At 42.2% G+C, this 24,607-nt stretch overlaps 1 long non-coding RNA gene across 1 annotated transcript in view; it reads right to left on the bottom strand.

Moving 5' to 3' along the window:
• Nucleotides 1–22,462, bottom strand: part of LOC137151109 (uncharacterized) — a 97,465-nt gene extending 75,003 nt beyond the window's left edge. Inside the window, exons 1-2 of the long non-coding RNA XR_010919180.1 lie at nt 22,386–22,462; nt 3,953–4,036 (exon numbers count right to left, since the gene is read on the bottom strand). This is a non-coding gene — a long non-coding RNA (uncharacterized lncRNA). The remainder of the gene's footprint in view (nt 1–3,952; nt 4,037–22,385) is intronic.
• Nucleotides 22,463–24,607: the final 2,145 nt, after the last annotated feature.

Below are 24,607 nucleotides of genomic sequence, written 5' to 3'. Positions count from 1 at the left end.
TACAATAGGGAAGAAACTCACAGTGGCAGGAATATAGAGTGTATGAGAAATGAGTCTTTTCCATCTCTAATTTCTAGAATGCAGATTCTCAGTAAATCAGCATAGCTCTACTTACATCAACTGATAAAACCAGAAGATGATCTGCCCTAGATTCATTATATTGCCACTGCCTGAGAGGAAAATACCATGTAATCAGTGGTGTCAAATCAGAGACAGATGAGACAGATTTTTTTTTTTAATTGCATACCAGGCTGAGTAAGGAAGAAAGGGGACACCACTTCCTCAACAGACATTCAGCTACCTATGCATGTAAACATATGTTGTCAAAACATTTCTTATAAAGGCATTTCCTATTTCTATGTCTTTTCTTCTGAGATACCCTGCCCTTCTCCTTCCCCCAGGCTCTTATCTCCTTGCACATGATCTGCCTCACAAGAAATAACCATAACAAATTGTGATTTATAGCCAACTTGGAAAATGTGATGACGTCCAGGGTTCCATTTGAATTCCTTTATGCTTGTAAAGTTTAGACACTGGGTAAAAGCTGCCAAAGCATTCTTAGCAGGAAATCAGCAGAAAAGGAAAGATAAGGGTACTGCTGGAGCTGGTGTACATTCTTTGCCATGTGTTTTGTTTCCTTCCCTTTCATGCTTTAATATTCAACTAGAAAAGAATCTTCCCTAACTTCGACTTCCTATTCTTCCCTTCCATCTCACCCAAAACAAAACACAAAACTAAGCAGTCTCAGATATGTTTTCTTAACCAAAGTTAGGCCAGGGGTAGGGAGGTGTTCAGGAAACACAGTGAGTAATGATTCAAAAAGGAATATTTTTAAATGTTCATTTAAAGAAAATTTGTGAATGATTTGGAATTATCAAGCTGCACACATGGTTCGTTTATGCAACCATGTGATAATGCTCCATTAATTCCTCAGTTCCTCCCACCTTTCCCTCCTACTTTCTGTTCTGCTTACTCATTACATCATGTCTCTAATTAGACTATAAGGTATTTGGGGTAGGGATTAGAGCCGCTTCCAAATTTTCCATCAATCCTTTTTTCAACCATTCCAGAACTGTTTGTCAACTTTTTTCTTTGACATTTTTGACTCTGGAAATTTGTCATAGCTGTTTTTATATTTTCAAAACAAATATTTCCACTTTTTTATTCAAATGTAAGCTAAATTGATTGAAAAAAAAAGTTTAAAATATAAAGATTGAAAATGGAATGAAACATTTCAGTGATTTCAAAGTGTTTCGATTGACCAGAAACCAAAAAGTTTTTCATTTCATGAAGGTTTTTGAGATTTCAGCCCTTCATCCCAATTCAAGATGGAAAAACATTTTCAACTCTCAGAACTATTCACAGGATGGGAAAACTGTTTCCTGACAAGCTCTAGAAGGTCCACGTATGCACTTGTACTGCACAGTGGGACCCCAAATCGGAGTGTGTGCCATTTCAGTTGTAAAATACTTGAGAGCCAAGGTGGGGGAGGTAATATCTTTATTGGACCAGCTTCTGTTGGTGAAAGAGACCGTTTTCAAGCTTACACAGAGCTCTTCTTCAGGACTTCATCTCTTTCACCAACAGAAGCTGGTCCAATAAAAGATATTACTTCACTCATCTTGCCTCTCTAATATCCTGGGATCAACATTGCTACAACAACACTGCAAAATAAAATACTTGTCTAAGAATCATCAGCCAGATAGCCCAGTGCAATGTGGCTGCTTTCCACTGCATCACTTGCATAAATTGGCCCAGAAGCTGGTATAACCAGACCAGGAAGGATCTCTCTAAGGTAAGAGTGATCTTCCAGGGATACAGAGCTGATATATGGGGCTCTTAAGCCACATTCCCTTTCTTAGTTCACCTTGGTAGGTGAACTTTAAGCTCCCAAATCTCTCTCTCTCTCTCATACAGACACACACACACACCCCACAACTTGCACAGAGCTGTGTTCAGTCATAGCCCTGGAGCTAGACCACTGAGAATAACAAAGCCTAAGTTTCAAAAAGATCCTAGATTTTGCTCCTTTTCCCATTGCTAGCTGAATAAAACTTGCAAAACCTGACTCTGAATGCCACTTAAGTTATCTTTCCTTTTCACACCTATGATCTGGTGGCACAAATAATTTCTATCACTATTCTGCGCCCTAGTATCTATGGCCTCAATTTTGTTCCTGCAATTACTCCTGGATGCAATCTAGGCCACTTAGATAGCCAAGTGCCGTCCTGAGACATCCAAGTGATAGTAATTTCAACTGCAATTATTTGAGCTCACAATTTTGTGGGTACCAAAAGGGAGGCTCAGTGAAGATCTGACTGATCATTTGCCCTACAGCAGTGAGTGCACTTAGGCTGCAGGTTTATATTTACACTTCTACATACTGTACAAAAGTATGCAGATATGTTCCCTCTCACTTACATAAACAACCTTTCTGCCCCACACAGCCATCAAGAATAGCAGATTACCTCTATAGCAAGGTCAATACTACCAAAAGAGATTATCAGCATCCATTCAAACAAACAGCCATAATTTGCCATAATCCTTTAATTTTCCACAAACTTTTGCATGAGCACATTTGTCTTCACAAAAACGTGTGCAGAAACAGAAAGCATTGCAAATGGCCAAACAAATATATGTTTGTACAAATACCATTGGCAGAAGTGTTCATGTAGCCATCCTTAAAGTTGGTTGCAGGTGTGACAAATCACTCCATAGGAACAGTGAATACTCAGCTGATAGTCATACTGAATAGTAGAGCTGAGCGAATACTTGATTTTTTGGTTCAGTAGCTGAAATTAATTTTTTTTTTTCAAAAATGATTAATTTCAAACAAACTAATTTTTTGTTTGTTTGTTTTTCCTCACCAAAATGAAACTGAAAAAACTTTTGTTCAGGTCAAATGAAATTATATTTTCAAACAAAAAACAGTTTGTTTACATGAATTGTTTTGACATTTCATTTGAAGGAAGTGTCAAAATGAACTATTTTAACTTTGACAGAAAAGAATTCCTCATTTTTTATTGAGGCACAATTAGTTGCCAAATTCAACCTGAATTCAAGAATAGTTTCAGTCAACTCAAAACTGCAATTTACTAATTCTTGGGAAAAGTTTCACCCAGAACTTCTGAATAGTGGGGTCAGCAACCCATAAGCTGAAATGTATGCACAGATATATTCAACGAACAAACACATTGGTAAGAATTGAAGCCTGCTCCTGGATAATTTGTGAACAAGAAAGGGGTTAAATATGTCACATAAATAGCTTGCTAAGAATAGATCCCCCCAGCTCTAGTCATTTGCATTTGTCTCTGGGCTGCTAGTACTATTGGCACAAAAGACAGCAGAAGCTTTTGTTTATTCTTCCTGCTTCTAGTCCTCCAGATGTTCAAGTCAGGCTCATTTTTTTTTTTAAGTTTTATTTACATATTTGATGAAATCTCAGCAGAATGTCTAAACTGACTAAAGTTACCATCATACATTAAGATGACTATCTAGGTCCTGAGACTTCTAAACATGCCCAACAGATCTTTCCAGCTATCAAGTACAAAAATAACTTATTCTATTCAGTACAAAAATAACTTATTCTATTCAGTAATGTTGTGCCAAAAAAGATGCTCCCATAAAAATGCTGCCCCCAAATCAGTGATATACACCACCTATTAGGGTACAACTGCTCGCAGAGGAAGAGTGGTACCGAGGACCAAAATCATTTGTTTTCCCAGTTAAACAGTGCTTAATCAGACCCACTGGAGGAAGGCAGTCCCACTTAGCAAACAAGCTTATATTAAATGGACTTGCCGTAAATGCTTTTATTTGGTTCCTGAAAAAAAAACAACCAGATGGTGTATACTGCATGAATAGCACTTGTGTCATTGGATTTGGGGCCGGAGTTTGAGACTCGTAGGGAGAAGCATATTCTATCCTCCCATGTGAATTTGCTTTTAAATACCTTATTCTTTGTGCAATCCAGTCTGTTCCAAAAATGAAGATGTGCTCTTCAGAAGTATTGTCAAACCCCAGGGATAAGACAGCTCTGGAGAGAATGATTTAACAATACTAAGAATGGGTCATCTCCATCAGAAACAGAGATTTCACCCCAACATTTTTTATGAAAGTAAGCACCACCCCAATGCAATCCTGTCACTTTAACCCTTGAGACTCCAGCAAATAAGTGGAAACTACATCAGCTGTGGACTGACTTCCTCCCCAACCGGAGAGTGTGAAGGCCTTTTCTGTGGGTGGGAGATGGGAATGGAGACAGACTTTGACAGATTGCAGGTGGGATGGAGAGCAGAAAAAGGACAGCTAGAGAACTGATATCATGTATCAAAGACTCAATAAGGCTATTATTGTACTGTGCTCACCCCTGCTTGATGAACAAATGTGTCGTCATAACACATTGTGCTTTTGAATGGCTCTCAGCAGCTACTAGTTCCCATCTCTTCTTCTATAGTTCCCTTAAATAGAAATCACTAGTTCTCAGCTCTATGGTACAACAATAATACCCCAGTGGAATGGTAGGGAAAATGAACTATACATTTCAAGCCTGTGAGGAACATGTTGATCAAATTTCCAGTGGAAGTTACTCTTTCCCTCACTGGAAACAAAGTTCATAAGAAAATTATTGTTTATTAGTAGTATGACAGTAGAGCCTAGAGGCCTGAACCAAGAGGGGCAATGCTGAAAGCCTCCCTCTCCCAGGCCAGCAGAGTTAACGACTCCTGGTCAGCCATTATCTTTGCTAACCAAGTTCTTTCCACCTGCCAACCGGGCAACATTTTTGTAGCACACCAAGCAAGCTAATGGAGTCCTCCACAGTTGTAACACTTTCCGACAGGTTGCTGTCCATTTGGTGTGGTTAATAAACTGGATGTCAATATATGCTGCAATTCAAAACAGCTGAATCTGACATGGTGTTTGCTGGGCTTGTGGAATGGAAATCTTCCTTGTGTCAGTCTCTGCCCCAAAGATCTTCCAATCTAAAGGACAATCTGTTGCTACCTGTATGTTCAGTGCCAAGAGCAATGGCCCTTTGAGCTACATGGGACTATGTGATACAGTTCATGGTTGATGTGAGCACTGCAATATCATTGCATAACCTGGCACTTCCATGACATTTTCCCACTGGATGACAAGCCAGGCTTGTTTCACATCCACTGGTGCCACACTAATGCACACTGTGTGACTCTAGGAATAGCCTGCCTAACTGTGCTATCTTTTAGTTTTATTTATTAAATCTGTTCTCTAAACTTTGTTTACAACCTGTTACACAAAAACATCACAGACTGGGGACTGCCCCAAATGGTTTTCCCACTGGTCCACAATTTATCTTGCTTGAACATGGTCTATTTCTCAGCTCCTGCATCAGGGCAGCAATAGAGCAGCTGAATGCTTTAAAAGAATAAAGGGTATATTTTATCTCACGGGGGCATCTCTCAATTCTGCTGCAAGAATTCTCTATCAGCACTCCAGGATAGTTTCTTAATCAGTGCCTGGAACCTTACCAACATCGCAAATGACTGGCCAGAAGTTTCCTTTAGCACTGACTCAATTAGCAGCCTCAGAGCTGAGATGAGATGGGCAGCTCCTGGTGTAAGCCACGCTTCCATCACCAGCAAGAGTCTGTTGCAAGATATGCCGATACTCATCCCCCAATTCAGACCCTTTAAATCCAAGGCCATAGGGTCTCTTGGCAGAGCCTCAAACTGAGACCCATGTTGTCTGCAGCTTCTCAGATTGGAAGAAGAAGGATCAGCCTATGATGTTCTATTTCTAATAGTTTTTAATTGAATCTCATCAAAAGGTTTCTGCAATGTCAGATTACATTTTGTGTGGTGAGTCTCACTGATGCGCCAGCTAACTGGTAATTACTCCTGATATACTGGGTGGGGACAGAGGGACTAGCTACCCTCAGAAATTTGTACTTATGGGGCCTGATTTGCTCCTGCCTTTCACCTCACATCATCATTCTCACCTGAGCAAAGCAGCTGTGAAATGTTACCATTCTTACATGGCAACATCTACACCAACGATGCAGAGGTGCAAGAGATGACACAAGGTGCAGAGCAGGGGAGAATCAGGTTCATGACTGATAAAGTAGCAGGTCCCAGCAATTTGTTTGAATACATGAACATCCAATGCAGTGTACTATGGGCCTAATCCAACTCCCATTGAAGTCAATGTAAATTGACCTCAAGGAGAGTTAGATCGGATTCCACTTGCTTGCATTACTATATTTCTATTGACACGCACATGTATTCAGACCTGAATGGGGACTTAAAGTGCATTCTAGAATGTACATAAAACGTAGCCCTTGGTGTTAAGAACTCTCGCTGGATCTCATTGAAACTTTCATAGCATCACATCTAAAAATATAGTTCTTCAGGGAAGCCTCTTTCCCTGCAAAGAAAAGATCAAATAAACTACACTTACTTACCAGCTACTACATAAAGTGATTCTCACTTCTTAAAATACCAGAGCACATGCCTAATTAGATAATAAACCACACAATCATTCCAGGTAACAAGTCAGAGAAAGGGAAAAGAGAGATTTTCACACAGAAACATGGATTTATTTCTCTGGAAAGGTTACTACATTCTTACACTTACGTCATATCCTAGTGTGAAGTAAATGTTACTATATGTGGCCCCCATGTAATATAAAAAGACTGGATTCTTTTTTAATAGACTCAGAATTAACTTACTCTATCAAGAAGCATTTTCCATAAAGTGCTTTGAAGGTTTTTACTTGTGATTTGTCTATAATACAGCAAATTGAAAGAAGCAAAAATACAGTGTTTACAGTACTTTCCCCAAAGGAAACTATTGATAACCGCACACTTCATTTACATAAGCAACTTTTCCTGCCTCTTCTCAACAAATTTCCTGAGTGCTCTGAGGCTTTTGGAAGTATGTTTGGTTTATACCTTTTGTAGGAAGGCGCTGTGGCCTCCCCCGGAGTCTGGACCCAAGGAAGGGCCGCAGCGACTGGGCCGGATCAGAACAGGCCCAGAAGACAAGTCTGCCCAACAACAGAAAGGCCGGGCTGTGATATGGCCGGCAGGCCAGTCTGCGCGGCAACTAAAAGGCCGGGCAGTGATAGGACCGCCTGGCCCGCCCAATCAGCGACAGCGGGGCAGGGCCCCCACAGGAAGGGGCAGTATAAGAGACAGGCCCCAGAACTCAGTCTGGAGGAGACTGCTGCCCCGCTGGCTGAAGCCTAGGCCAGAGTGGAGCCAAACTGACCCCAGGGACGCTTACCTCCCGAAACAGAGACCCCGACCATCCCATGACCGACCCGGGTCTGGAGATTGGGTAGGGCCTTCCCGTAGCTGGACCCAGCCACCCGGCCCCGGTGGTGGGACCTGGCCAGCAGGCCCCAGAGACTGGCCTGAGGCACCTGATCCATGGGACTGGACCAAGCCCTCCGAGCAACCCCGATGAGAGTCACCCCGAGGCCAGACGTGACCTGCAGGAGCTGCCGGACGCAGAGCCCCGTGAGACAGGGCAGGACCTGGACGAGCTGCCTGAGGCCGAGCCACCCCCTGAACACTGCGACCTGGAGGAACTGCCTCTCACAGAGGAGCTACCCGCCTTGCCACCTGTAGACGAGGAGGGACTGGTGGGCCTACCCTGGACAGAGTACCCCATCAACCACGAGGACCCTGAGGAGCCAGGTGCCTGGGGATACAGGGAGGAAGTAGCCCAGGGACAGCCATAGACAGTGGCTGAGTCTGAGGCACCCCATCGGCATATTGCGGCGGGAGCCCCGCTGACTCAGTGGGAAATGCCTTTACCACTGCTAGGACCCTGAGCTGGGACACAGTGGAGATGGGTGGGCCTGTGTTCTCCTCCCCTCTTCCCTAGCCACCCCGGGAGAACCTCCTCCTCCCTACCTCCCCAGAGAGCAAACCCACTGCTCGCCCGCCCTGCCTGAGGGCCGGGGCGAAAGACTGCTTGCTCGACCACCCTGCCTGAGGGCCGGGCTAAGACCCACAAGAGAGCTAACTGTTCCCCATTTAGGAAGGCGCTGCAGCCTCCCCCGGAGTCCGGACCCGAGGAAGGGTCGCAGCGACCGGGTTGGATTGGACGGCCCTGAAACACTTTGTAAACATGAGTAAACCTAATAGTCTTCTCTTACGCAATTCATTTTTCCTTTTCTTCTACCTATGGCATGCAGCACACACTTGGGGTGAAATTCACCCTTGGGCAGGAGGCCTGAACAGACCTGTGTCCCACTTAATTCCTCCGAATTGGGCTTCTGTGGGACTGAAGTAGAACTTAATTATACATAGACTATGTTCTGGCCCTTTGCCCAGCAGTGAATATCACCTTTTGTGAGTGCATACAAAGAAAGCACCCTACGATTTTGTCTACACTAGAAAGGGTTTGACAGTGTAACTAATGGAGAGAGAGTTTATACCAGCAAAGACTTTTTTGGCGGTATAGTTTACACCATTTCCCTGAACAAAATAACCTATACCAGTAAAAGCACTTCTTTTTGCCTGTATAAAACTGCAGCTATGTCGGGATTTTGCTGGCATAGCTTTGATGATTACAAATATGATTTTTTTTTCCTCTCATACTCCTAGCCAATACATCTATGCTGGCAAAACTTTTAAGTGTAGACCAGTCTTAGGAGTATTATATTTTGCTATGATGGCAAATATATTTATATCTTTGTTTACTTTTGGAACAAGGTAAAACTTTCACTTAGTCAACCTTCCTAAAAGTTAAAGGAAGGGACGTCAATGTCAGTATTGACAGCCTTAAAAATTGATCCAGCCAGCAAGTTGTCCAAATAGAAACAGAAGATTAGGGTTGGAAGGGACCGCAGGAGGACATCTAGTCCAACCCCTGCTCAAAGTAGGACCAACCCCAACTAAATCATCCCAGCCAGGGCTTTGTCAAGTGGGGCCTTATAAACCTCCAAGGATGGAGATGCCACCACCTCCTTAGGTAACCCATTCCAGAGCTTTACCACCCTCCTAGTGAAAAAAGTTTTTCCTAATATCCAACTTAGACCTCCCCCACTGCAACTTGAGACCATTGCTCCTAGTTCTGTCATCTGCCACCACTGAAAACAGCCTAGTTCCATCCTCCCTGGAACCCCTCTTCAGGTAATTAAAGGCTGCTATCAAATTCCCCCTCATTCTTCTCTTCTGCAGACTAAACAAGCCTAGTTCCTTCAGCCTCTCAAGTCACGTGCTCCAGTCCCCAATCATTTTCATTGCCCTCTGTTGGCCTCTCTCCAATTTGTCCATATCCTTTCTGTAGTCGGGGATGGGGGGAGGGTGGGGTGAAAGGGAGATGGGTGGGGGGGCAAAACTGTACACAATACTCCAGATGTGGCCTCACCAGTGCTGAATAGAGGGGAATAATCACTTCCTTAGATCTGCTGGAAATGCCCCTACTAATGCAGCCCAATATGCCGTTTGTGTTCTTGTCAATAAGGGCACACTGTGGACTTATATCCAGCTTTTTGTCCACTGTAATCCCCCAGATAATTTGCTGCAGAACTGCTGCCTAGCCAGTTGGTCCCCAGCCTGTACCAATGCATGGGATTCTTCCGTCCTAAGGCAGGACTCTGCACTTGTCCTTGTTGAACCTCATCAGATTTCTTTTGGCCCAATTCTCCAATTTGTCTAGGTCTCTCTGTATCCTGTTCTTACCCTCCAGCGTATCTACCTCTCCCCCCACCTTAGTATCATCTGCAAACTTGCTGAGGGTGAAATCCACCCCACATGGCAGTTACTAACCTAAAGATTCTAGTTGTGTGTGTATGCATATGTATACGTATATGAGAGCGATCTGGGTGGGTAGGTTAAACCCATATTTGCATCAGCACAAAACAAAAGAAAAGAAAAGGAACATCTGAGTTCCTATGCTACTCAATGAAAGAAAATTGATGCACATGTTGTGATAAAAGATAACACAATGTACACTGATTTAGTTGCAATGAGATGCACGCGTTTGTTCTTTGTCTTTGTATTTCATGCTGCATCAGTTGTTGGATTGTGTGCAGTAAATGAGAAGAAAAAACAGACATGTCACTTCTTGGGATGCGGTCCACTACAGCAAGGAAAATACAGAATCCTGAGCTCAGATATGGCAAGTAAGAAGGAAATAATTTTCAATTATTTCATTTTCAAATGTATTAAAATATAGACATTACAAATACAAAGTATCAGCAGAATATTTTTGTATCAATTACAATTTTTCTGTTTTTCTAAAAGTGTTTTCAGTCTGCATTAAAGTGAGATCTAGGGGCCCACTTCTTCGAAAAAGCAATATAAAATGTTCTTTACTTGGGATGTTTGCTTTTGCACATGCAATATACCAGGGGTGGCCAAACTTACTGACCCTTCAAGCCACATATGACAATCTTCAGAAGTTCAAGAGTTGGTGCATGCCTGCCGGAGTTCAGGGCTTCGGTCCTGTGGTGGGGGTAGGAGCTGAAGCCCCGAGCCATGGTAGGCATGCCCTGCATGGCTGAAGCCCCAAGACCTCCTCCCTGCTGGGCAGAAGCCCATAGCTCCACCATCCTGCCACAGGGCAGAAGCCCCGAGCTCCCCTTCCCCCGGTAGGCAGTGAATGGGGGGAATGTGGAGGGTTCCGCAAGCTGCACTTTTACCGTTAAAGAGCCGCATGCAGCTCACAAGCTGTAGTTTGGCCACCCCTGCAACATATTGTGCTGCACAGTTTGTTTGGCTCTCACTTTTACATGCAGGTGCTAGCATTTTATGCACACACAACCCATTTCCTCTGCATTTTACATGTGCAAATGGGTTTGCAAACTGAGTGATTGCTTAAAAAAAAAAAATCTCAAAACAGGGAAGACAAGACATGTCTTTCCTGATATTTCTATAGATAAAAAGAAACAAACTAGCTTTTCTTTCCTTTTTTTGAAAGCACAACAGTACACCGATCAAACAGAAACCATCTAAGGCCTTTTTTGTACCTCAAAGCAGCATAAAAGGCACAGACCCAGTTCTTCCTTTCCTCCTCCCTTCTATAGATCACTTTTAACTTCTGTTTTTCTCTGCAACACTTTTAAAGTTTAGTAAAAGCAGCAATTTTAATATATTGTCCCATCTCTTCTCCCACATAGTACACCATACATGGACTAGTGAAGCCTGCTAACTTTTAAGGACACCTGACTCTGCTAGTCTTATTATATAGCCTGTTGTAAAACTAGGCAAATATCTAAATGATTTGATATACCCCTGGAAGACCTCTGCGTACCTCCAGGGGTATGCATACCCCTGGTTGAGAACCACTGGATTAGCCTACAAATTGAAAAACCAAAGATGGATGGCTTCAGATCTGAAGTCTAATGGAAAGTCTAATGGGATAAAAGGGTGAGGGGGGAGAGGGGAAGTTAATACATCCTATATAATTGCTTTAAAAGGAGGACTGTTTGGAATTGAGCAGAGAAAAAACTCCTAAGGCCAAATTTTCTAAGGGGCCGCCAATCTGTTTTCATTTCTGAATTTGCAGCTTTGCCTATGCATCACTTACATACACATTTTCTAAGCACTATCACCTGCTCACACAGGTGGTAGAATTTACATACACAAAACCCTTTGTATGATATGAGGTTTGCGCGTGTAAATTCTATCACCTGCACATGCAAGTGATACCTCTTAGAAAATGCAGGCTCAAGTGTTTGCAAGCATAAAATTGCATGCACAAAATGAAGGCCATGTTTTGAAGATTTGGCTGTTGGAGGCCAAATCTTTATACTTTACCATAAAAATGGAATGCTACTGAAAGTTCCTTTAAAAATGTATTTGAAATAAGAGCTAGGAGAGGCAAGCACTTCTAATCCTATTCTTATACATTGTCATTTTCCTTAACACCAGATAAATAGATGCCATTTTGAGTCTAACAGAGGTCCCCTGGCCCCCAGTGGAACACCTGCATCAGGCTCAGATAAAGCAATTTTCTGTGTTTTGCATTGCTTCAGTCACTCTCATATCACAAAGCTCTAATTATATGTAGCAATAATCATAAAATAATCTATAATAATAAGTAAGAAGGATGTTGATAAATTATACAGTAATGACTTATTTTATACTGCTCTATATACACTGCACTTGGCCTGATGCACTGTCCATCTGCCTGTCTGCCCTTTCCGTGTCTTTCTTTTTTTTATTCTGCCTTACTTTGACTCCACATTGCACTCCAGACCTCCTTTTGGTAGCCCTGCAAAATCAGAGGCAAGGCCAGCCGGTGCGTGGTGCATTGATCCCAACAAAGGGGCACTTTCCGGGCTAAATTTCAACCATAAGTTAAGCAGGGGATGGTTATAGGTCCCTCTCCATCAAGTCATCTCTCGATCACATATCCCATACCCATCATAGACACATCCTCTCTGCATCCCTACCCCTACTAACTACCCCAAATTTTCTGGTCAAGTTTATTAGCCTAACAGTTTGCCAACAATTTGGTACTCAAATCATTGTACTCAAAAGCAGAAGTCTTTAAATGACAATGTCAATAAGTTCGTGAAGCCCTACATATGTATTTCGTAGCACATTTCACCTCGGGTCTTGTGGAAATCATTCCTATATTACCTGAATGAATCCTCCTATTTGAGTTCATAGCAGGGAACAACAATCAACAAACTCTCCTGCACATTCAGGATGTATTCTCACGCCACATCTCACATGATATGTCATGTCTAGACATAATCTGAAGGCAAAGCTTGGTTCCAAATTCAGATCTAAACATCCCCAAGGGTTTTAGTTTAAATCCATTTCATGTTGTGTCCCATCTCAGAGATTACATGTAGTCCACTAGGAATTTGGCTATTGGTATTGATTTTACATTCAAATACCATGGTGATGGGCAGCAGTATAAAGAGAGGGAGAGCGCACAGATGTGCATTTTTCTCTCAAACCAGAAAATAGATGCACATCTGGCAGTGGCCTGTACTTGATGTTTCAGAGCGAGGCAGATACCACCCCCTTAATTCCACTACCCAAAAAACATTCATGGACAATTCTGAAATACATTACATGGACTGCTAAGGTCCTTCCTTGCTGGCCCCCATTTGTAGATCTGCATCCTATGGCCATGCATAAAGACTGTACTTCAAATACTGTTTAAATATGAATATTCATAGAGCTGTAAATACCAGTTATTCCACCATTTTGTTCCTTTTCACTACTCACCACTGCATCTTGGAAATGCCACCTTGAATTTCACTGAAATAACATTGTGATGGAATGGGGAGGAGATGCCCTTCTGTTATGATACTTCAGCAAACCACTATTTTATTTAGACAGAACAGAGCAGCCTCCAGAAAAACAACTTTTCCTATTCTACAGAAAGATTCTTATACTTTGTCCTACGGATCTTCTGCCTACATCCTAAAGCAATGCAATATCTCTATGGTTCCAATTCAACAAGACACCTAAGTATGAGCATAAAACATTTAAGCACTGTAATAGAATGGCTCTTTTGACCTCAGTGGGACTACTCTCAGGTTTAAAGTTACTCACATGCTTAAGTACTATGCCGAATTGGGGCCTATATATGCAGGGCTACATGTCTTAATTGTTTCTTTAAATAATGTGCGTGATAACTGGGCAGGCTGACTAGAATGACCTACAGTAGAGTGTATTAACATAAAAATATTGATTTTTCTTATATCTGATTGACACACTACCTCTTCACGTCCTCAGTCAGTTGAGATCATTGTCAATTGTATTTTGCAACTTGTTTTAGCATGTAACTTCCAATAAAAAAAAAACAAAAAAGACCGAGGAAGCTTTAAAAAAATATTCTAATTAAAATCAGTGGAAACAATTAGTATACTAATTTTGTCATTGAATGTTTCTCTTTGAAATAAATCAAAAACACCTAAATCATATTGCCAGGTCTAGGATAGAAAAGTTGTAGTGATCATGAAAATACTGGGAGGGGAAATTCTCCTGTAATTGACAACCTTCCTTTAGAACATCTAGGAAAAAAACAAACGCCTAAAGAAAAGTAGCATTGTTTCTTTATCTCATACAAATACCCATCCAAATGGAAACAAGCACCTCACTACAACACTCACTGTGGCAACTTCAACTGATCTGTTGCTGCCATGGAAAACAGGTAGGCAAAGTACTTTACAAGATTGCATAACATGGACTGAGCAAGCAGCTATAAACCACAGAGAAGTAGATAGGGGGATTTTTAATGTTGAATTTGCATACAGATCAAAAGCACTTGTCTTTGTATTTGCATACAGGTCAAAAGAACTGGTCTCTAATTCTGAAATCTCCTTAGTATCTCTGCTGATTAATTTGTTCCATTACTTATTTAGAAAGTAACAAGCTGCATGATGAAACTGTATACAAACATTATAAGCACAGAGAGAAGTATTGTTTTGATTAACAGCGTTATAAATATTTTCCAGCAAGAAGAAAACTTTCACAACATCGCATATTCTGCAAAATAATCACAGCAGGATACTTATTATATTAATCACATGTTCTTGTGACGGCTTTATGGCTTAGGGGATTAGTAACTGGATACAGAGCTTTTCACTACTAAGTCACTGATTAAAATTCAGCCCAGATGACTATTTACCGATATAACTTGACAGTCTCCATCTAGTTTCCAGCAGAAAAAAACATACAAGCCACAAAAATCACCCAAAGCTACTTGTTCCTTTGCCGTCAGTTACAATAAGCTCTTTGTAGAGGGACTGTCTTTTATTTCTATTTGTACAGTACCTAGCACAGTGCAGTCCTGGCACATGCTTGGGCCTCTTACACAAAGAGCAATGATACTAATAAAGTATTTATAAGGCAATTACTTCTTATTCCAATAGGTATGAGTTTCAGCCCAAAGTTTAAAGATTTCAGAATGTTATGAGCAAGTGAAAACAGGAACTTAGATCGAAAACACCGACAACCTCACCTCTAGTTGTCACTATGTACGTTCCTTCATCTGTGATCTTACTATTTACTATAAAATACTTAAAATAAAAATCCTTTAATTCAAAAATCAAATTAACAGGACAAAAAGCAAAACAACCTTCTTCTCCGCAGAAAGTTTGTTTTTTAACCATAGTGTATTTTGTGCATTTCATTAAAAACGCTTTTATGTGTAACTAATGAGTTGGATTTGCATGGCAAAGTTTTCAGACATAAGTATGTAAATTGTGCCCACAAAATTGAAGTATGCATGTTTTCAGAACTCATTTAAGACACCTAATCTTGAAAGTTAGCTCTCAATTTCCTGGATTGTGATCTGCAGTTCCACACTTTGTTTGAAGGACCTAATTTGATTAAGCATATTAGCACTGGACTGGCACTCGGGAGATAAAGGGTCAATTCTCAGCTCGCACAGACTTCCTGCCTGATCTTAGGCAATCACTCAATCTACCCTTTGCCTCAGTTCTTCGTCTATAAAATGGGGATAATAATACTTCTCTACATCGCATGGATGTTGTGAGAATAAAGTCCATTAATGACTGTGTAGCAATAAGATGCCACAGTGATAAGGATATAGATAGATAGAACTTGGAAGATACGCTATGATGAGTAGAACAAAATGGAAAGAGTTTCTAAAAAGCAGCAAAACTGAAGCAAAATATTTAAATTTTATTCAGAATCTTTAAAAGCCTCAACTCAGAAGTAAAAGTTTTCCACAGTAAGATGTTACCCAGTCATAGGCATAGTTAGCTCTGTCATGTAAATACACAAACAAGGAGACATTCTATGATGTCTTTAGGAAGAGCTCTGCAAGGTATTTTGTTTATCTGGCTGGAACTACATGTTGATTGAATAAAACTAATATTGTGATAAAAGAAGTTAGTTCAGATTCTGTAACCTCCGTGTAACCCTCAGATGTTTGTAGGACATAATAGGCATGACTGTCAAAAAGTCAGACGTGCCACAGTATTCCTCATTTATACCTGCAAATATTGCCATCGTATGTGCAAATCTGGTACAGGTGTGTACATATCGCAGGTTAGACACACAACTGCTATTGGCATACAAAACTGTGGTAACTGCATAGGTAAACGATTGTGCAGTTTTGCGCACACAATTGGGTGCACAGGGAGCATATCCGATGGTATTAATCTTCAGTATGTGTCATATGTCCCCTTCCAGGCCCAATCCACAGAGTCTGTTACAGGCTGAGGCTACAGACCTTGTCTCTTTCACTCAAGCTATAGAGTCTCATGCTTTCAGATCTGAAGACTCGAGCTCTATCCAAAATGGCAATCGCTAGAGTGCTATGCAGCACATTCTATCATCATCTGCTGGCCAGCACAGCTCGTCAGCTCAGAGGGAAGGCAGAGCAATGGCCCAGCCTCATTAACAGTGGCTAAAACCCAAGGGGGTGCTAGTGTGGAGAAATCCTCCTGGTCAAACAAATGCAAAGACTACAGTTGTGTCCAGGCTCTATGGAGGAAGCCTGGTGGATGTGGGCATGGGCGGTCTGCCATGAATAAGGAAAGTTAACATTCTACACAGGGACAGAGACAGACACCCCCACCCGCAGGAAAATGTGCAACTATTCATAGAATGATAGAAATGTAGTATGAGAAGGGACTTTGAGTCATCCAGCCCACCTCCCTGTGCTGAGGCAGGACCACGTCAACCTAGACCATCCCTGACCAGTGTTTGCCCAACCTCCAATGACAGGGATCCCCCAACTTCTCATGGAAGCCTATTCCAAAGTTTAACTATCCTTATAGTTAGAAAGCTTTTCCTAATACCTAACCTAACTCTCCCTTGCAACAGATTAAGCCTATTACTACTTGTCCGACTTTCAGGAGAAACAGCGAATAATTGATCACTCTCCTCCTTATAACCCGCCTCTTAAAATATTTATCAGGTTCCCTCCCCCCCCACTTCCTCAGTCTTCTCAAGACTAAACATGTCCAGTTTTTTTAGGACAGGTTTTCTAAACCTTTTATCATTTTTGTTGTTCTCTTCTGGACTTCCTCCAGTTTATCCACATCTTCTCTGAAGTGTGGCACCCAGAACTGGCCATAATACTCTAGCTGAGGCCTCACCAGTGTCAAATAGTACAAGACAGTTACCTCCCCTGTCGTACATACAACACTCCTGTTAATCCTGTTAACACCCCCTCCCCCCCGCAATGATATTAGCCTTTTTCACAACTGCATGACACCAATTCATTCAATTTGTGATCCACTATAACCCCCAGATCCTTTTCAATGGTATTACCAGCTAGCCAGTTATTCAGGAAAGAGGGAGAGATTTCAGATGTGACAGATCTACAGGTTAGCAGTGAATGAATATAAAACAATAAGTTTATAATGAGATTAGCATTGCAGAAGTAAAAATAGCTGTTGCCTAGTTAAGAACTTTAAAGATCATTTTGGTTGTTCCCCATAGGATCTCCTTCCAGTCACCATTTCTTTTTAGACCTTCAGTTTGTTTGCATTGGTTGTCATGGAGAGATAGCATTACAAAAGACTTACTGGGGAAAAGTCATTTCAGCAACCAATATACCCGTGATAAACAGAGCCCCGTAGGATAATTAACTTGCTATTTAAAGAGAGAGACTGATTGCTATAGGATTTCTGAGCTAATTTTTCTGTGCACAGGTAGTTACAACATCACTGTAGCACCACTCTTTATGTGTTGCTGTTTTAAATTAAATGTTATGGTTAGAGTGCAAACACATAACATTAACAAATTAATAAAGCACCCAATTGTAACAAGTGAAATTCACCTAATAAAGTAGCTGTCTACACTAAATTACACTGAGCAGGAGAAGAATGTGACTACATGAGGAGGCCTGACACGTATGTTGGAGAATCAAAAGAGGGTCAATTTCTGGATGCAGCTATTTTCATAATGAATACAGAGAAAGAGGCTTTAGGGCAGTGGTCCTCAACCTTTCCAGATTACTGTACCCCTTTCAGGAGTTTGATTTCTCTTGCATACTCCAAGTTTGACCTCCTGTAAAAACTACTACTTGCTTACAAAATCAGACATAAAAATACAAAAGTGTCACAGCACACTATTACTGAAAAATTGCTTACTTTCTCCTCTTTATCATATAATTATAAAGTAAATCGATTGGAATATAAATATTGTACTTGCATTTGAGTGTAATACTTGATCCTATCTTTCACTTGTGAACCTTGTCATTCTGGGAGACAGTGAAGCGACAGCAACAATTAAGTTTTTATTCACATTGAGTCTATTCCTGTAACCCGTTGTAAGACTAGGCATATATTGTATGTAGATGAATTGATGTACCCACTGGAAGACCTCTGCGTACCCCCAGGGGTACATGTATCCCTGGTTGAGAACCACTGCTCTAGGGAATGCCAGGCAGCTGGACTTGGTTTTGGGAAAGAACTATTGAGCCTGAAGAATCTAGGAAACGGAGGCTTCGATTTGCGTTAACATTGAACTATTATTTTAATAATAGAACCCCAAGGAGGGGATGACTCGAAGGACATAAATCTATGTGCTACTATTGGGGACCCCAGTTGAGGGAAACTGAGACAGCAGCAAGGTATGACACTGGATTGGGCTAGGCCCTGCTACAACAGCTACCAGAGAATTCCCCTGCTTTACTACTCCACCAGTCTCCGCCTACCCCAAGCTGAGAAGGAGCAAAGGGTGTGAGACAGTGGTGTTTCTCTCCACCAGTCTTCTTTCCACTGGTGTAGTCTGGAACAGTAAAGGGCTGTGGAAGTCTCACCGGGGCTGAGGCAGACCAACCCTCAGGATCAGGGATCTGTAACCCATACCATCTCCTCTCTCCTGTGCCAAAGTGAGGCTGACCACAGGAGAGAATCTGGCCCAGTGTATCTGGGATGCCTTCCCACCCCTGTAATAAAACAATGACTTTGGCAATGCTCTAGGTAGTCTGGCTTTCTAATATATCTTTTAAATTAACATTATTTTGTTGTTTAAGATCAAGGAACACTCTCCCCCACCTGAATTTCCCTTTTCACAATAGCAGTAGAAACCTGGACTTCTTTCCCACAACATAATTTTGATTTCCCATAAACCAGAATGAGAATAGGATGTTTGATACATTTTAGCTGTTAACACGACGACAAAAATGGAACTGACTATGTGGTGACAGGGCCCCATCCCATTGAAACCAATGATAATTTATCCTTTAGTGCCAGTTGCACTTGGATTCAGCCTTCAAAGTTCGCCAGAAGTGTCTGGGAAGTGCTGGTTTTTTTCCCTAATACTATCCTCTCTTATCATGGAAAAGTTCTGATAGATTAAAAAACAGAGCATATCTGACCTTTCTTTTTGAGTCACTCATTTTCAATAGTCCAAAAAAAAAAAAAAAAAATCAAAGTTACGTATTCCTCAAAACACCATGTGGAAAAAAACACATTTCTCCATTTCAAGGTGACATTCTGAAAGTGTGCAATACTATGAAAACTAATAGGTACTTTCTACTTTTTTCAATTATGAAAACATACTATTATGGGTACCATTGAGTGAAATGCTGGATTTCGTCATTTTTTTAGTTTGAAAGCCATAGAGTCTGAGTTTAGAGGACGAAAGCCTGATTCTGGTCTCACCTCAGAAGCTTTACACAGCCGTAACCCCATTGGCATCAGTGAATTTACTCCTGATTTATAACTAGGTGAGATCCAAATTAGGCCCAGAAGGAATCTTGACACTTCAACCCCAGGAACTTGTACTACAGGCTTCAATAGCAGCTCCTAACGTGGTTAAAGAAACGCGTTACCTAGAGGTGAGGTGGGGAAATCGGATGTACTAAATTTGTACTGACTGCACTAAGCATGCTCAGAAAGAACAGTGACATTCTCAGAGTCTAGGGGTAGGGCTTTCGGAAGGAAAGTGGTCCTGCTTCTGTTGTTCACTACCCTTAAAGGGAAACAAATGTTTCTTGCATATGCCTGATAAGTGCATGGACAGGTATTTGCAGGCTCTTGACAGCCAACGCTTACTTGGTCACTAATTCTATTCGTAGGCTGTTTGTAGATTTGGGTTAACCTTCTGCAATCTCTCCTTTACCTCTGCCCATCATCATCAGCATCTGGTGTCTAAATACTATGGTAATGAGTACATTACAGATGCAATAGATAACACCGATTAGCTATTCACCTTTATATTTGTCTGTCACCTGATGCCTTTGGTTAACAGGGTCATACTTTTACAGATTGTCTGCGATCTAGAATCTCCTAGCCTCCATGCATTTTGGAACTCCATTTGTTCATGAGTTTAAAGATTCTTCTCAACAATAAATCAGCCTTGTTAGACTTACTGTTGTCTGAACTCCATATTTCCCCTTTCTTCAGTGCTCAGATACACTTGTTTGGCACATAAATGAAATACTTAACATTTCTGCAGGACTTTGCATGTTCAAAAGTACCGTTTAATAAAGCAGAGCTGGGGAAACAATAGAATGTTTCAGTTCCTTGACAATTTCAAAATTATTTCAAGTAAAACCAAAAATGAAAATGTTAAGTGAATCAAAGAGTCAAAAAGTCGTTTTAAATTATTCAAAATGGAAATGAAATTGTTTTGAATTTTTAAAATAAAATTAAAGGAAATTTTGAAGTGAAACATCATTTCAAATAAAAAAAATCAAAACATTTAAAAAATGTCAAAACAAAACAATTTGATTTTTCCAGATTTTGTGTGCTTTTGTTCAAAATGACTAATTCAGTGAAATTGATGTGAATTCACAAAATGTTTTGGTGTCACCAAATCTTCATTTTTCACTGAAAAAAACTTTGGCTGAAAATCTTTATTCAGCTCTACTGTACAGACAGACATTCATTAAATTCACACAGTACCCCTAGGATGGAAGACAGTAAACAATATTCCCATTTTTCAGATGGGAAAACTGATACTGAAAGTTGAAATGACATGTCTAAGGCCACAAAGAGCATCAGTGGCAGAGCTGAGATTAGAACTCAGGACCTCCCAACTCTCATCACTGTGTTCATTCAGCTGCTTTTCAAAACACTGGTGTGATGTGGCCCAAGGAAACGAGTTATGCCAATTTTTTCAGTATATCATACAGGAAGTACAAGATGCAGATGAGATAGTATTTTGCAGAGCTATTTTCCTGCCTGTGTAAATCTTGATTCTTACTTAGTCTTATTGAAATAATCTGATCTATTTGTGAATAGACACAATGAGAACCCACCCAGGACAGTCCCAACTGCCATCCTGCCTAACTTTAAGCACTTATGTTTAATGATCAACTATTTCATCAATAATTTACAGGGTCAGTTCCTACACTGACGTAAATTGATGTATCTCCATTTGCTCCAATGGAGTATGATGAATGATATACAGCAGCTGACAGTGTGGCTGTTGAAGACAAACAACTGTATAAGTAGTAGTTTTAGCCTGTCTTATTGCATGGGAGTGGCAGGAATGAAGACACTATTCCCCTTTTGTCTGAGTCAGCCTTTATGCAAGCTGAAAAAAACAGGGTTCTGTTTCGAATGAACCTCATCACACGCCTAGATTTTGCAACCATACAGCAGCAGGTGAGTACAGAACATTTGAGGCAACTAACATATGCCTAAGAGCCATGAAAAAAGTTTCATACTGAGTGCAATACAAATGCAAATGTTTCCTAGGTCTCTTGAACTCTGAACCCCAAGCAGAGTTGGAAAGTCTGAACAGACCACGCTTTGATGGGTTTCAGGTTTTATCTTTGTGTGAGCTTTGACTCGCCAACGTAGCATACACTGAGCTCATTTTCAGTTCAGAAACTTACACTGAACATAAACACAGGAGACAATTTTTTCTTTATAGATTCAAACAAGTAATAACCAGGCCTTCCCTCCCGCCCCTGACATTCAAGAGAAAACAAACCTGCCTACAGGTCAGATGCAAATCCAGAACAAGTTGCTGTAGCACATGTGGAAAGAAGGAAAAGCTTCCCCCCTTAAAAAGAACAGATTGATCCAAGTACAATATGAGACTTGTAAGGAACACTTCAAGAATTTTGGTGTTTCAACACATCGCTATTAGTGGTGCTGTGCCAGCTACCAATTTACCAGCACTAGGTTTATTGCATACGACTCTGACGTATGTTCTTTGTTGCCCTGGTTCAAACTGTTACTTTTATAATCTCCACATTACTACACATCCTCACCCCAAAGCATTTAAAATCTAATTCAGTCTAATCCAACAAAGTGGACAAAAAGCTCAGGAATGAGACAGCGCAGAGTAGACCTGGGTGAAATTTTTTGGACGAAGATTTTCTTGGATGAAAAATGCAGTGTCTGTCAACCTGAAACTAGTCACAAATGTAACATGAATAGTTTTGGCCATTCCCAAACAACCAGAGAAGGAGAAAGAGGTGATGGTGTAGCTTTGTCCTTCTCCCCTATCACAATAACCATTAGCCTGCTAGGAAGGCACTCACCTCGGATATAGAAGACCCAGGTTCAAATGCCAGCTCTGGAGCAGACTTTTCAAATTCATAAAAATTTCAGATTCAGTTCAACCCAAATCCAATTTTTTTTCCAATTTTTCAGAACTGCCACTAAACCAAAAAACCAAAACAAACAAAAAAAAACAATTATTCACCTACCTCTAGTGCAGAGAGCTTGTGGGGGGGAAAAGAACAGCCTGGGAATGGGACCTGTGTCAGAATTGACTAAAAGTCTTCTGCATTGGATAACAATTTGGTGGCTTTTGTTAAATAGGCAGATGGTCTCATCTAGTTCCAAACAGGCAACTATCTACCTCAGAAATGGGGCTATGTGGAAATCTGAGCAGAGAGTGAAAGGTCAGGTTTGACATACATTTGCAGAACAGAATGGGGGAACTTGAACTGCTGTTTACTGGTTAAAGCATGTGGAATGGGGTTCTAGTCCTGACTCTGCTATCGATTCACTGTGTAACCACAAGCATGTTCTCTCATCTCGGAGACAGGGATAACAACCACCGCTTTTATAAAGTGCTTTGAGATTCTTGGGAAAAGGAGCTCTAAGTGCACTGCCTTTTCTTTCCCAGTTGCAGGGTGTAGGAAGCCGCTGTGGCCTCCCACGGAGCCAGAGCCTGAGGAAGGACACGAGCGCTCTGATTGGTCTAACTCAAGCCCTGCCCCGGAGTCTGCCCGGCAACAAGGGACCCGGGCCGTGATAGGACCACCCAGCCAGGCCAATTGGCAGCCATGGGGCGGAGCCCCAACAGGAAGGAAGTACAAAAGCCTGGCCCCTGAACTCAGTAGGGCCCAGACTGCTGCCAGAGGCAGATGTGCTGCCCTGCCAGCAGAGGCCTAGGCCAGAGCCTAGCTGCCGCCGGCAAACCCCAGCCCCACCTGGGCCCGGGGATTGGATAGGGCCCTCGAGAAGCTGGACTAGGCAACCCGGCCAGGATGACTGTGCTGAGTTACCCCAGGCCTGTGCGCTGGAACCGCCAGACTGGGCTGAGACCCCAGAGAAGCCCAAGTGGCGAGCATCCACAGAGGCCGGGCCGGATTTGGAGGAACTGCTGGCCGCCGAGCCCCTCCCTGCAGCGGGGCAGGACTTGGAGGAGCTGCCCGAGGCCAAGCTGCTCCCAACATACAATGACCTTGAGGAGCTGCCCCCTGAAGAGGAGCTTCCCGCCTTACCCCCTGTCGATGAGGAAGGACTGACGGCGCTACCCCAGGTGGACTATCCTCGCGGCACGGAGGAGGCAGGTACTAGGGTCAGTGGGGAGGAAGTAGCCCAGGGACAGCCACGGCCTGTGGCTGAAGTCGCATTATAGTCGGTGTGTTGCGGCGGGAGCCCCGCCGACACAGTGGCAGCTGCTTCTGCCACTGCTAGGGCCCTGGGCTGGGATGTAGTGGAGACGGGTGGGCCTGCGTCCCCTTCCCCTTTTCCCTAGACACCCCAGGAGAATTGCTCTCCTGCCCCTGCCTGAAGTCGTTGCAACCTCTGTTCACCCTGCCTAGGGGTTGGAGCATTAGACTCCTTGTTCGCTCGCCCGGCCTGAGGGCCTGAGCGATCGGCTCACCCTGCCTAGGGGTTGGAGCAATAGACTCCTTGTTCGCTCGCCCCAACTGGGGGCCTGAGCGGTAGACTGAGTGCTCACCCTACATATGGGTGAATTGCCTACACTGATCCCTCGCCAAATGCAAGCTATTCCCCTGTCCGTAGGAAGCCGCTGTGGCCTCCCACGGAGCCAGAACGCCTACACGGGGATAAATAGTGGGCTTCAGTCTCCAGGGGTGTGAATCCAGCAACCTTCCACAAGCATTATGTTCAGTTAGAAAAATTGGGAGAAGGGGAAGGCAGAGGGGACAGAATATGAATCTCCTTGCAAAAGAAAACTAGGAACATTAAAGAATACAATGTGGATACATCAAAGACTGAAGACAATGAGAAGGAAGAAAGGAAATTCACAACAAATGTCAAAAGGGAGAAACTATATAGGATGAGTATGTCTTGGCAGTAAAGAACTATAGGGGTAAAGGGCCAAATTGTGGATGGTCCTCATAGGCTGTGCTGGGGGGAGAGGAAGTAAGGATTACTCTCCCTCGCCCACCCCAGCCTCTCAACACAGGTCGGGTATAGCGCCATGAACACAAGCATCACTTTTGACTAGCACATCTAAATACCTCAAGAGATGGGGAGGGAAGGGCAAGCCCAGGGCTGT

This window comes from Emydura macquarii, unplaced genomic scaffold, assembly GCF_026122565.2.
Source record: "Emydura macquarii macquarii isolate MOO-44397 ecotype Brisbane River unplaced genomic scaffold, CSIRO-AGI_Emac_v2 contig_1043, whole genome shotgun sequence".
NCBI lineage: Eukaryota > Metazoa > Chordata > Testudines > Chelidae > Emydura > Emydura macquarii.
This window is presented reverse-complemented; position numbering and strand designations above follow the sequence as displayed.